Raw genomic sequence first — 13,725 nt, 5'->3', positions numbered from 1 at the left:
GGGAATAGTTTCATGTCCTTTTGATGACGTACAATCGTGCCACGCGTTGCAGAGCACGATTGACCGTTCCGTACGGTGGCGTACACGTCGTTGGCCATGTGGGGCCAGTAGTACTCTCTTCTCAGGGTATAGTACATCCTGGTCCCACCGGGGTGTCCGGCCGACCTCGGGTGGTGTGCCAAATACAGCACCTTGGCCCTTAACCGTTTCGGGACGACGCGTTGCAGTGTCCCATCAAGAGGGGACCTCCGCACCAAGAAACCGTAACGGTCCACGTCATACTTTGAGTCCGGCTCTCCGACGGTTCGGGCGGCATGGATGCAGAACTCGTCCGCCGCCTGTGCTTAGATAAATTCCTCAACCGACAGGGACGATACGTCCGTTTGTTCGGGAGTTACGGCAAGGGCCTGGGGCCTCTCTCGCGCATTCTCAGGACTCCGTTCGGTAGCTGGGGCCCAGTCAATATCGACGGGCCCCACGTTAGGCTCCTGTCCTGACACTTGAACGACGAAGCACGGGACTTCGTCGTCTACCGCGGCGCTTTCCCCTTCGTCCATCCGAAGGCGAGATACCCCATCCGCCAATTGGTGTTTGACACCCGGCCGGTATTGTACGTCGTAGTCGTACTCCGCCAGGCGTAACCGCCAGCGGGCGAGCCGGCCGGAGCTGTCCGCCTAATTGAGGACCCACAGGAGGGCCTCATTGTCCTTTCGGAGATTGAAGTTGGCACCGTACAGGTAAGGGCGTAATGTCAGGATGCTCCAGACGACTGCAAGGCACTCCTTCTCGGTCGTCGTGTAAATCTTCTCAGCATCCTTGAGACTACGGCTCCAGTAGCCAATCGGTAACTCCGTCCGTTCGGTTGGTCTTGCAGCAGGGCACACCCCACTTCGTACGCACATGCGTCTGTGTCGAGTGTGTACTTGTAACCGTGACGGGGTAGAGCCAAATGGGCGGTGAGACCAGCCTCTTCTTTAGCTCGGCAAAGGCCTCATATTCCGAATCGGATAGGACTCCCAATTCGAAGGGGTGGTACTTGCTCGTCTTCCTATTGAGGGGAGCAGCAATTTTGGCGAAGTTCGGGACGAACCGCCTGTAGACATTGCACATGCCCAGGAAGGAGCGTAATTCCGTTTGGTTAGAGAGAGGTAGCGCCCGCTCGATGGCGATGACGTTGCGCCTCTCGACCTCTAACCGTCCCGGTCGGATTAAGTGCCCCAGGTACGTCACTGAAGTGTCGAAGAATGTACATTTCGATATCTTCAGCGATACCCCAGCGGTGTACAACAGTTGTAGTACCTCCCGAACGTGGTCGAGGTGTTCCGTAACGGATTTGGAGTACACGATGACGTCATCCCAGTACACCAATGCGGTTTCCCATTTAACTCGGGAGAGGATGATGTCCACAGCCCTTTGGAAAGTGGCTTGGGCATTCTTTAAACCGAACGGCATCCGCACAAACCGGTATAGACCGCAGTGCGACGCGAACGTCGTCTTATCGCAGTCCTCCTCAGCGAATTCAACTTGCCAGTATCCACTATTGCAATCAAGCGTAGTGAATACTGTAGCGTCGCCGAGTGAGTCGATGCACTCATCCATTCGCGGTAGGGGAAAGGAATCCCGGATGGTACGTGCGTTTAGCTTTCGGTAGTCCACACAGAACCGCATGGTACCGTCCTTTTTGGGTACGAAGACCACAGGACTGGCCCATTATGCCGTGGCCGGCTCGATGACGCCGGCCCGCAGCATGCGGTTCACCTCGGTTTTTTCCTTCTCCCGTGCGGTTGGACCAGCCCGGCACGGAGCTTGGTAGGTGGGATTGGCCCCCGCCTTGAGGTCGATGCGGTGCTGGGTAGCACCAATCTTCCCGAGGCGGCCATTCCATATCTCCTTGAATTCGGAGAGCATAGCTACTATTTTTCGCGTAGCTCTCCGTCTTTCTCACCGATGTGGACATCCTCGGTCCAGAATCGGGGGGCCTCATCCGTGTCGGTTCTCTCCTGTTCTTCTTCCGTATCGGACATGTCTTGTCCCGCATCCTGTACGGTACCCAAAGGGGGTACTGTAGGGGGAAGATTGTTTTTGTTTCCTCCCCCCTCCTTAGCTTCAGCCACTCCTGTGGCTGGCTGAAGAGTTAGGATGTGGGTCGGCGATGGCAGCGCGAGTCCGATATCGGTGTGTTTAGGGAGATAGACCGCATTATGGCTAAAATTGCTCATTATTACCGAAAACGGAATGTCTGGCTTTATATCCCTGACTCCCTGCGCCATAAGCGACAGGTTCTTCTCTGCCGTGCGGGGATGGTTCTGTAAGAAGCAGAGCCCGGCGACCGACGTCGCCACCCGTACGGTTGCTTGCGTCATGGGGGGGAATTGTAATTCCCCGCACCATGCGTATTTTCCGAGACGGTGTGTTGCTCGGAAACGGCTTGGTTCTTGGCGATTTTTCTGTTTCCGTTCGGTGTTCCTTATGAGTAAATTTGGATGGCGTCGTGCCTGTAAGTGCGACTGAGGGGGCATGATGGAAGAGAACCCTCCGTCGCGGTGGTACAACTGCCTTGATATGTTGGTCTATAAAGGTGGTCCCTAATATCCAATCCACAGCCAGGCGGGTGACCACGAGAAACTTGACCCTGGCTGTGAAATCTCCCATGCGGACGTACAGTGTAAGCTGTCCAAGGGCGCTCATTGAGCGATTGGAGACGTCCACCAGCGGCGCGCTCTTTACCGGACGGATGGCCGCGCGCCATGGCTCGGCCACACAGCGTATATGGATGAGGTTGGGAGCTGCCCCCGAGTCTAGCACTGGGGACAGTGCCCGCATATTCGCTTGTCGCAGCCCTACCGTGGCAGAAACCTTATAGTTCTGCCTCCTGAAGAAGCAGATAAGTTCCGCTGCGGTCTGCGCGTCTTCCGTTCGGTTCGGTTCTGCTGCCTGAGTTGAGGGGGAAGGATCCTCCAGGATGAGGCAGACAGGGAGTTTTGACGACGTCGCCTCTACGCGTCCTCCCTGTCTTCCCCCGTGAGTTGGAGATCCTCCTCCTTCTCGGCGACCAGCTTCTCCGCCCCGTCGACCCCCTCGTCCACCAGGTTGACCGGTGTGGTTTGAGATGAGGAAGTTCCTCGCCATACCGGTCCCTGTGGACGATTGAATGGAGAACCAGGGCGGAGCCCCTGTCGGATGCGTAACTTTTGATAGTTCGCTTCCCTCGCTGCTAGGAGCTGGGCTCGCAGCGAGGCGTCCGCGACAATAGGGCAGCTTTTCTGTCAGCGAGTGGGGTCCAGACAGAACCGGCACGGAGGCGGTCCCCACCTTGCGCGTTGGTCCCCGCTCCCATAGCGGCGGCCATATCCGGCTACAGTGGACGTTGGGGCTACAGCTCCTCCCACTGACGGTACCGGAGAAGGATGGAAACTTGTTGGCGGCGAGCTCACGGTACTTGCGTGTACTGTGGGGCCCGTCATCGCCAATATTCCTTCTGCGTTGGGTGAGGCGCCTGTATAGGCGGCCCCCGACGAGGACTCGACGGATAACACCGGAGTCTTTCTTACCGAGCGGTTAAATGCAATCTTGCCTGTCGCGTCACGGGACGCGACGTTCGATGGCAATAAGTGCAGCCTTGCTGAACGGTGTGTCTCCTCGATGGCTTGTGCGTACCTCACGACCGCCTGGTAGTCTACCGTGGCGTGTGTCGCTAAATAATTCCGCACTTGCGCCCACGTCGCTGGGAGCAATCCCTCGACGTACAGCGACTTGAGCCGACGGTCTGAGAAGACAGTACCGCATCGGAGGGCCTTGTCCCACAGCTGATTTCTGTAGGCTTCTTCCGTCATGTTAGAACTCTGACGGAAGGAAACCACTTCGGTGTAGGCCTCGGCGATAGTTTCGTCTGTAGCGTAGGTCCGTAAAAGGAAATTGACTACCTCCTCGTAACTCTCGAGCATGTCGCGTTGCTCGGCGTCCACCGCCATGGTATTGCCCATAAGGCGGGACTGCAGTACTGCAGTGCTCTACGTAGAGCATGCGCCTGTCCGGTTAAGTAGAATTGGAAACACCATACGGCAGCTCCCTGGCTTACCCCATTATGGTCGCAAGCCATCTTAAACCGGGCAAGGAAGCCCAATACCGCTATCGGATCTTGTCTACTGAACGTGTGAGATTTCATCTGCACGTCCAGCTTCTTGCGGAGACGGCTGATATGCCGCGCGACCTCGGAATTACACCAGGCGCTGCGACGTTCCAACAGGTAGGTCTTGTAATTAACCGCTTTGGTGAACAAATCATTAAGCGGTTTAATCACATCGACCCTCTTGGTGGGGGCTGACCGTTCGGTAGTCCGACGACTTCTACCCGGTCGGCGCCCCTGGTCGTGTGGCTCGGGGTCTGTACTGTAGCCCTCTGAGCCGGACCACTTGCATTGGTGGCTACGGTCTCGCCGGCTGCCCGGGTGGCGCCGACCTTCTGCGCTGGTCGAATCAGGCGAGCTTCCGTCGGAGGGAAATTCACCTCCTCGACGACGGGCTCCAGCCCGAGACCTATAGGGACGGTAATCGTGCCGGACGGCTTTTCTGTCACCGTACGGTTCTTCTTCGGAGTACTCCTGCTCTTCCTCCGGTAATGGCCCGCGCCTTGTGCGTCGGGACTTGGGAACCGTAACGGAAAGACGAGCGATTTTCTGTCTCGCCATACCTCGTCAGATTTTCTGTCTCATGACGAGGGTGTCTTCCTTATCAGCCATAGGTCGCGGGGTCCTTGTCTGTCGGACCCCGTGTAACACCCTGAAGTTCGGGCAGGTATATAGGTGGGTCCTCCGGGTGAGGGCCCGCCTCCGGGTGGGGGGCCATATATACCTGTGTCTTTCTTGTATCTCCCGTTTCGGCTCTTATTAATTTGAGAGGTGCCGTAGCGGTCGTAGGAGGTTGAGGTGCCTCAGCTACAGTACCGTTCGGATTGAAGTTGGCGAGGCGAGCCTCGGCAGCTATGTTGATAGCTGTCTGGAAGCTCAGCCCCAACGGTGTAAGATGATCTCCAGGGTCGAGTGCCTCTCGGAGCTCACGCTCTACGAGAGCACCGACGAAGTCGTCGATGACGGGCGTGACGACGGCCCGGACTTGTTCGTCAACAAGCGGCGGAACCGTTCGGTTAATCACACCCTCGACGTGGCGAGGAACCTCTTTAACGAGAGCTTCATCCAGCCACGTCTGCATGCGCGGCCAGAGGGGATTTACTGCCCACTGGGAGCGGTGTTCAGTACCCGCTCGACGAGCGAGGGCCGGGACGGCCCCAGGGGCCGTCCCCTCCGTATTGGTTGGGTTCTGCCCTGTACCGAGTGTCACCCGTAGCAGTGACTCCGGGTTTTCGACACGGGGGCGCACGGACCCGGGTGGGCCGCTGCGCGTACTCGCCCGGGCTGAGCCGGAGCGAGTACTGCCCGGTCCCGAACCGGAATCTTCCGCAGGGGTTCCGGTCGGATTCATCTTGACTTCTTGCTTGAACCGGGGGTTGATACGTGTTTTCAACTTGTCCACGTACCGAATCGGATGTATTCTTTCCTGAGCTCGACGGTGAAGGTCTAGAAACCCCAGGAGATCCCTCCACAAGAGTACCAAAAATGTGGTACAACCGAAGGGACGCTAAACCGTTAACGGAAAAGGACAGGCTGTACCTAAAATGAGAGATCCTGGGGGACCGCTACACTGGAGCGTCAGGTAGAATAATCTGGAACGGTAGGAGGCACAGGACAAGGGAGGTACACTGCACTGGACACGCGCAGTCGTACTGGGGTGTGGAGCAGTACGACCAGTGGCGAGCTGGAAACCTGAGGGACTTACTTAACCACTTAACCGTACGGTAAAAGGACTAGGGTAGGAAGTAAGCGGAGGCGTGTTTGCCTCGGTTTACCTCCAGCCCGGTACCCCCCTATGTTATACCCCCTAGTAGAGCGGTGGCACCGGACGGACTACAGTAGCTGTACATACTGTAGCCAGCTTACTGTAGCTTACGGTAACTAAAAATGACTACTGTACTAACCCACCGATCGGTCGCGCACCACGTGTACACCTGCACTAGCTGGTGCCACTAACTACACGTGGACTCCCACGTGGCCACATCTACACGTGCTGGCCACGTATGCACCGTATCGGTTAACATCTTACTACTGTACTTGGCGAGGCCTCTGGCGCCCGCCTAGTACAGTAGCGCCACTTGGCAATTGTACCACACTGTCCAGTTTTCGCTTTCTGGGAATTCCCATGCTATCGTCGTCATGATGTCCACGCATGTGAAACGGCTTTTGTAACTCTGCAAGGACAAAGGCGTGTAAACCTTCAAACTCTTCGCGAGACAAATGGGTCAATTTTGTAAAAAGGGAGCAGTCGGCGTCTTCTTCGCGAACGAGGCTGTACAAACGCGACGGATCTATTAGCACATATCGCGCTTTTGATCCGTCAACGCTGTGGCCCCTCCCAGGCGTAGGCTCGTCGTCACTTAAGGAGGTACTCTAGTGCAAAAAGTCTCGAGCACCAGAAGCGAACTGTGCGGCAAGGTGGGAGGTATGCTTCACATGTGCCTCAAACTGCGCAAACATAGCCACAGCCGTTGAGAGGTCATCCTCTTCTGAACTCATGTTCGGATTGATGTGAGTTGTTGACAACTATGACCTCAGAGACCGAAGCACGGCCTCCTAAATTAATGCTCTACACGCTGTACCAGACGCTGCTTGCTTGTTTTCACTACTAATTTGATGCAAGAAATGGTCCAATTTGAGGGTCTTAAAAACAACATCATTGTTCGTTAATTAAGAAGGGCCACTTCACTAAAACCCCAATTTTGATTCAATTTCACGAAAATTAATGGCATTTTAGCTGAAAACATATACAGAGAGCGAAACTCGGCAGCTGGATGGAGGGCTATACCACCTTTCGAACGAGTTCTTACTAGCCCAAATTGGTCCATGCTTTCAAGATTTATGAGAATCGCCAGTGTGAGGTGACAAAAGTGCTGATTTGCGCAAATCTCCTCAATTTTGACTCATTCCGAAAATACCAATGTATATTTTTATTTCATATAATTTATGTTTGTATTGTTTCAATGGGATTCGGAAATTTGATGCGATCAGTTTTCTCATTTTTATAAAAGGCGCGTTCTCTGTTTTCTATTGTTGCAAATTTTCGCTGCAGAGTTCAGAGTTTACGCCCGACAGAATTCCGCAATTATTTTGGGAGAAATTGCTCAGTCATGTTGCAGAATTCTGTATCCAAATTTTTAGCTCATATTTTCCGGACAAGATTTACGCCGTGGCAATTGTGAATAAAGTGGTGAGCATTACGAGCACTCATTGCGATACCCTGACCCAACAGAACTCGATCGCTATGGCTAGTGGTAGACAGAAGGACTACAGCCGAAAATCAATCAAGGGAAGAGAGGTTCAAGTCAGTGTGGCATTGTGGTCCCTCGCTAAAAGACGTCAGCACAATCCATCATCCGCCGCATCTTCAACTAGATGTCTATCCTTTTTGCGTCGAAGATTGCCGAAGAACAAGCGGAAATGAACAACGCACTATCTCGTAGCCACCGCATAGGCTTTTCCCAATTCACGTTTAACTTCAATAGTGTTAGTGATTCTGAAGGCGTTCTATACTTCCGTTTCAGTAAAGCGAACGTCACCAGAATGGTACACGCTATTTCGTGGCCGAACACGCAGAGCCATACAGATCGCTCCCGCTAGGCTGTCTATCCAATTCTGGCAACGTGCGTAATTCTACGTCGACTTTCGACACCGTTAATGTGGAGAGAAATGGACTCTTTATTTGGTAAGCACGCCTCCCAACTATCAGAGATCTTTTGGGAAGCCATAGAACACTTCCTAGAAGCTCTAATGGGCTTGATAACACGGGAAATCAGCATCAGTTTCCTCCAAACGCGAGCAGAAATGTATGCTGATGCTATCAAGGACAAGACAGATGGACTACACAACTGCGCAGGATTCAATGATGGCACCGTTATCGGTAAAGCTCCCCTACTGGATACGACACTCAAATGGTGGCGTATAATGGACGCAAGAGAAAACATTCCTTAAAGTTTCAAGTTGTAAACAGTCCTGATGGCCTCATTATCCATGCATATGGACCAACGGAATGCAGAAGACACGATTGGACTCTCTACATCAGGAGCGGTCTCGAGCAGCAGCTACCTAATCTTTTGGATATCGGAGGAAAAAGGTATTGCATATACGGGGACTCTGGGTACAGTAGGAGATGGTACCTCGAATTGTCGTATCAAAACAGTAATCGAAGTGCCCAGCAAAGAGCGTTTAATGAGACGATGTCCACCGCCAGAATCACAGTCGAATGGATATTTAAAGAAGTCAAAATGTACTTTTCGACCCTTGACTAGAAGCGCAAAATGAAAGTTTTAGAGTCTCCAGTCGGGTCCCTATACATAGCCGGAATGCTTCTGTGCAATATGCGCGACTGCATCCATTCAACTCAGATTGCGCGTTACTTTGACTGCACACCACCGACGTGGGAGGAGTATCTAGTGCATAAGGATGATGGCCGTGAGTTTCGCTCCTCGTCCGCCCGCGCTCCGCTTCGCTCCGCGCGGCCGGACGAGGAGCGAGGACAAAGTCCGCGAATGCGAGCTTGCTAGCTTTAGCGCGGACTTCGCAGTCCCACAGGGAGCCCCGCGCGAGCGGAAACTTGGCAGATAAAGTAGGTAAAAAGTCATTTTTCTTTAGTAAACAACGTTTGAAAGCTGGCTTAGGAGCCCTTTCTTTACTTACGGTTAAGAGTCTCTATCAGGAGTTTGTACTTAGCTAACTCTAGCTCCTGCATTTTTTCGCGATCTTGGCGTCGCTCCTCTGGCTCGCGGTTGCGCTCAGAGCGGTCCGCTTCGCAACGCTCGCGCTCGAACTGCAAACGCTCGCGGTCTACGTCGACACGTGCGAGGTCAGCATCACGAAGGTTGCGGCTGAAAACGGCCATATCCATAGACGACTCTATGCGCGAACCTGTCGCCTTCACCTTATTCCGCGCAGAGCCCACGTATTTCAATGAACATCAAATTGATAAAGTCTACGCCAAAATGATCCCGGAGCTCGAAAAGAACCGCGTCTACTCCGCCTTTCAACTCTGTCCCGCTGCGCAGTCTTCTCATACGCCTTTTGGGCCAAAATGTCATCGCGCGCTTGCCTCATTTCCATTATGAGCTCATCAACTTACCCGACCTCACCACTTTATCATCACGTCACGATTGCAGAATTCTGCAATTATTTACAAGTAGTACACTTATTGCAGAATTCTGTAATTTTATTTCCAGAATTGTCTCGGCGTAATCTCTCTAATGGCATCAATAGTTGTATCGTAATGAAAGCTCAGATCATTACCGATCTATGGGTGTGTCCTTTGTAGTGATGGCAAACAGCCGAAAGGTATGCATTTGAAGTGAAATGAGTCAAAATTGGGGATTTATGGAAGTAATGCCTACCTAGTGTCTAGTGTCCCAGCGATTTGGATTAATTAATCCGCGGTTTTGGATTAATTAATCCATATGGAACAGTTGGTGGAGCGGTACTGGCAAGTACTAAAAGCCCCGGCTTTTCATACGAAAGGTCCCTTTATGTTGCTTTACGACTCGAAGGAATGCGTAGAACGTACGTGGGATGTGAAGCATATCCTTCCCTTGGACGAGTCGCATATGAAGACCTCTTTTGAGCTCTCTTCACGGCACTGCGAGCACACTCGCGTCGTCCTCTTGCCGCACACAACACAATCCTTCTGCGCCCGCGCCGACGTCTCCGTGCCGTTGCGTGTCTTCTTCCTCTTCTTCGTCGGCGTTGCGTGCGGGCCGAGGCCTGACGTCGCGGTCAACACAGCCGCGCCTTCAGCCACTGACGTGCAAGCGCGTAGCCCGACAGAGTCGTAGTTGTTGTCCACCAGCTCCAGCGCCAGCTGTTCATAGAATTCGTTCTGTAGCATAGTTTGCAGCGGCCCCCTCGAGCCTGTGTGCAGCACCCATGCGTCGACGATAACCATACCCAGAAGAGAAAAGCCTACCCTCATAGACCAGTCTTGCGTCACGTATGTTCGCTCCAGCCTTAGGTCGTCCTGTCGACAGCGGTTGTGCTGATCAATGCGCGCACAGGCGGAATAGTAGATCTCAGCGCACTGCGGCTGCTCAACCGTGAGCGCAACCCGTGCTGGGCCGGTCTCAGACTGGCGCCAGCGAGTGCGCTCGTACGGGGTGCCTGCAGCAGCGCTGGACGCGGACGAGATAAAGTACCGCCGCTCGCGGTCGACACACACCAAGGCCATCTCCGCCACGTCACCGTTTTCGTCCTCATGTGCGAACGACAGCCAGCGCCCCCTGTTTGCTACTGGCTTCGCCTTCAGCTGGCGCATGGGGAACTTCCTCCTCGCCATCTTGCCCACGCCGATGAAGCGCAGGCCTCGCGACCGTAGATGAGCTGTCGCCTCGTAGCTCGCAAAGTACGAACCAGCACAAACGATGCGTGTTCCGGCACCAAGCCAGGGGCGCAGCAGTCTGTCCAGGACAACAGTGCCGTGACCCAGCCCCTCCTCTCGTTCACTGTGACGCTCCTCCTCGTGCTTGGCCGTTGTCACCAACTGCAACTGCATCATCACGCCACTCCTTCCGCACGCAGAGTTCTGGATCTCGCAACCGTTCTCCGGCTTGCGGTCTATCGCCACGTACTGCGGGAGTCCGTGCTCAATCCAGTGCCCGCCCTGCCCATACCACTGGCTCATGCTCTCGTCAACGCAGATGAGGTCGGACGGCACGAAGTTTGCGGCCCGATGGTGGTTGATAGCCTCAACAAAATCGTCCACGATGTAGTGCAATGCGCCTGTCGGGCAGAGACCGCGGTCCGATGGTCCAGCAAAAACAACAACAGCAACAAAAAGAAGAACTGCCGATGGCACAGCGCTACGGAGTGTCCGACTCTCCCTTCTCCGTTTAAACGAGCTTGCGACTCGTAGTAGCTCGGATTCCTGATGGGGGGGGGGGGGGCACAGAGAAATAGCCCGGCCCGGGATCGGTGTGGTAGAGACTTGCGAAGAGATCTGCTCGACGAGTGTGGAGTGGGGCGCGTACGTAGGTACCCCGGTTTCACTGGGTTGTAAGGCCAATGCTCGTTGAGCTTCTTCGACACCTTGTAACGCGACAAGGCCTTGGACGGGGGCGTCGCAACGCAGCCCGACGGGATGAAATGAAAGTAGCAGCGCTACGTCAACCGTGCCGCCCGATGGCTCGAAACACCTACACCGGTTCGGTCGCAACCGACCCCGATGGTACCAACACTGGCTCGTACTACGACGGAGCCCTTCTAGGGAGACGTCGTTGCAACGGTCTCCGTCGGAAAATGGGTCACAGTAGCAGCACTACGTCAACTGTGTCGCCCGATGGCTCGAAACACCTACACCGGTTCGGTCGCAACCGAGGCCGATGGCACCAACACAGGATAAGGGAAAAATAGGTAGAATTAGAGATAGAAAAGAATAGGGAAATAAAGGAAAGAGAAAAAGGAACCCCGAGCGATAGAGGATGCCGTAGGCTTAGGTAAAAGGGAGCGTCTTGATAGAGACGGACTTCGACCAAGGCGACATTCAACTCCGGCAACTCGGGTTGGTTTATTGACTTGTTCGGTCAAAGGGCTAAGTTATATAGAGCCCCGCCGGGGCGAGTACAGTAGCTCCCGGCTCTAGATTCTAGATCTAATTAGTAAATAAAATTAAATAAATAAAATAATCGTGCGCTTCGTCGCACACGCGTGTCCCCCAACCTGGACTACAGTATCCAGTTTTTTTCCTTTTTCACTTCCTTCCTCCCCCCTTTCCGAGTCGGGTATTGCACTACACACGAGTCTCCAGCGGTGCTTTTCCGATAGCTCATCCGCTGCGCGCTCACCCTGCTGGCTGAACACCAGGGAGGACCAGATGTCCTCAAACCTGTTGCAGGGCATGCCAGTCTTGGTGCCAAAGCATGGAGCGGAGAGCAAGCGGTTCCCCGCATTGACAGCCCACAGCTCCCTCCGCTTCCCAAAGTGATATCTTGTTCCCAAAATAAGGATGCCCAAGAACTTGAGCAGCTCCCCTGTGCTTACTCCTCGTTTTCCCTTGTCCTCTAGCACCTCTGACGTCCACAGCACCATCTTGATCAAATGGCCGTGAGGTAATGCGGCCATAAAGTAGTCGAGTGGGCGTCTCGTTGCCGAGGTTCCGGAGTCACCCCCTTCGACTATGGATTGCCCTCCAATACCCCGCATTTCCCACATTCGACGCGGCACCGCCCCCCCAACCGGCTCCAAGACTTCCCGCTGGCTCCAAACTACTCTATGCGCGTCGTAGGTGGTCTGGGTTTGCAGTGGAGGCTCTGGAGTGGGTGGTTCGTCCCGCTCAGGGCTACTGTAAGCACCATCGCTCGTCTGCCCGGCGTTTCGTCCTTGCTCAGCTTTACGGGGTGCAGGGGTCGCTGGGTTGCTCTATTGCTGCTGCTGCGGCGCGGGAGTGACCAGGGGAAGATCCCCGAGCGTGACGCCGCGCACACTGATGCGCCTGTCCCGCTGACCGGCCAGAGAATCCCACTTCACGGTGAGGAAGATGCTCACCCTTCCTTTTCCGGCCTCCGTTTCTACCCTCAGCACCCCCCCTGACACCAGTGTTTCCTTGTAAAGCGACCCGTAAAAGCGCTTAGACTCCGCTTCTCCCAAGGCAAGGTGCGCCCTGGCGTGTACACGCGCCCCAATCTGCTGTTTCGCCAGAGACGACATGGTCGAGCGCAGCGTGACCTTGAGCTTGGCGTGGTAGTCCTCCTTGCCGGTGGGGGCTATAGTTCGATGTAAAAGGCGCCCCTCGCCTCCAAGCCAATAAAAAGGGCGCTGAATCGATTCCCGGTGTCCATTGGTTTTCAAATCGAGCGGTTTACCGTCCAGCATGGTGCTGGAAAAAGGATTAATTAATCCGTATAGGATTAATTAATCCTCATGGGACACTAGACACTAGATACGCTTTACTCATAGATAATCGCCTGGCACTGCATGCATCTCTCGTGTTCTGCTTTTCTGACCCGTGCATTGCGGAATGCTTTTCTCGGGCGTCGAAAAATAGAACTTGCTTCCTTTAAATTGCACTCATACGCCGATTTCTCTAGCCGCTAAAACAATTCCGTGAGCTTAACAGCAGTTGGTATCGAGCGACATGGTCGCGCGTCGGAACCAATATTATTGGAATCATTGTTTTCTAAGCCCGACCGGGCCAAGACAGATTTTGCAGACCATCCATCGCGTCGTTGACTACTCCTACAATTACATCCGACTTCTTCTCCACCTCCACTCACCTCGAAATGTCTACAGTTCGCACTTTTTCTTCACAATAAGTCGCCAACGGATCATGCAGTGAAACATTAATTGATAGTTTCTATAGAATAGATACCGGTACGTGTGAGATTCGCAATTTCGAATGCTATAGAATTAGCCAGCCGGCTTGTCGGATATCTCGTGAGTTCAGATTTTTCGCAGAGCAGTTCAAAAACGGGTTTCAGCAACATATCACAATTGCTTTGAACCTAAGCAGCAAAGATCAGAGATATACAAGCGGGTAGAAACTTTTGGCACGACCAGAAAATTGCGGGTAGGTGCTGCAGTGAGTTCGAATATCTCAAACCTTGATATAGATGTAATTAAAATAGCGTCGTTCTAAATGTCGCGTT

Source organism: Chondrus crispus, genomic scaffold, assembly GCF_000350225.1.
Source record: "Chondrus crispus Stackhouse genomic scaffold, scaffold_61, whole genome shotgun sequence".
Classification (NCBI taxonomy): domain Eukaryota; phylum Rhodophyta; class Florideophyceae; order Gigartinales; family Gigartinaceae; genus Chondrus; species Chondrus crispus.
The sequence above is the reverse complement of the archived record's forward strand: the minus strand, read 5'-3'. Positions refer to the sequence as shown.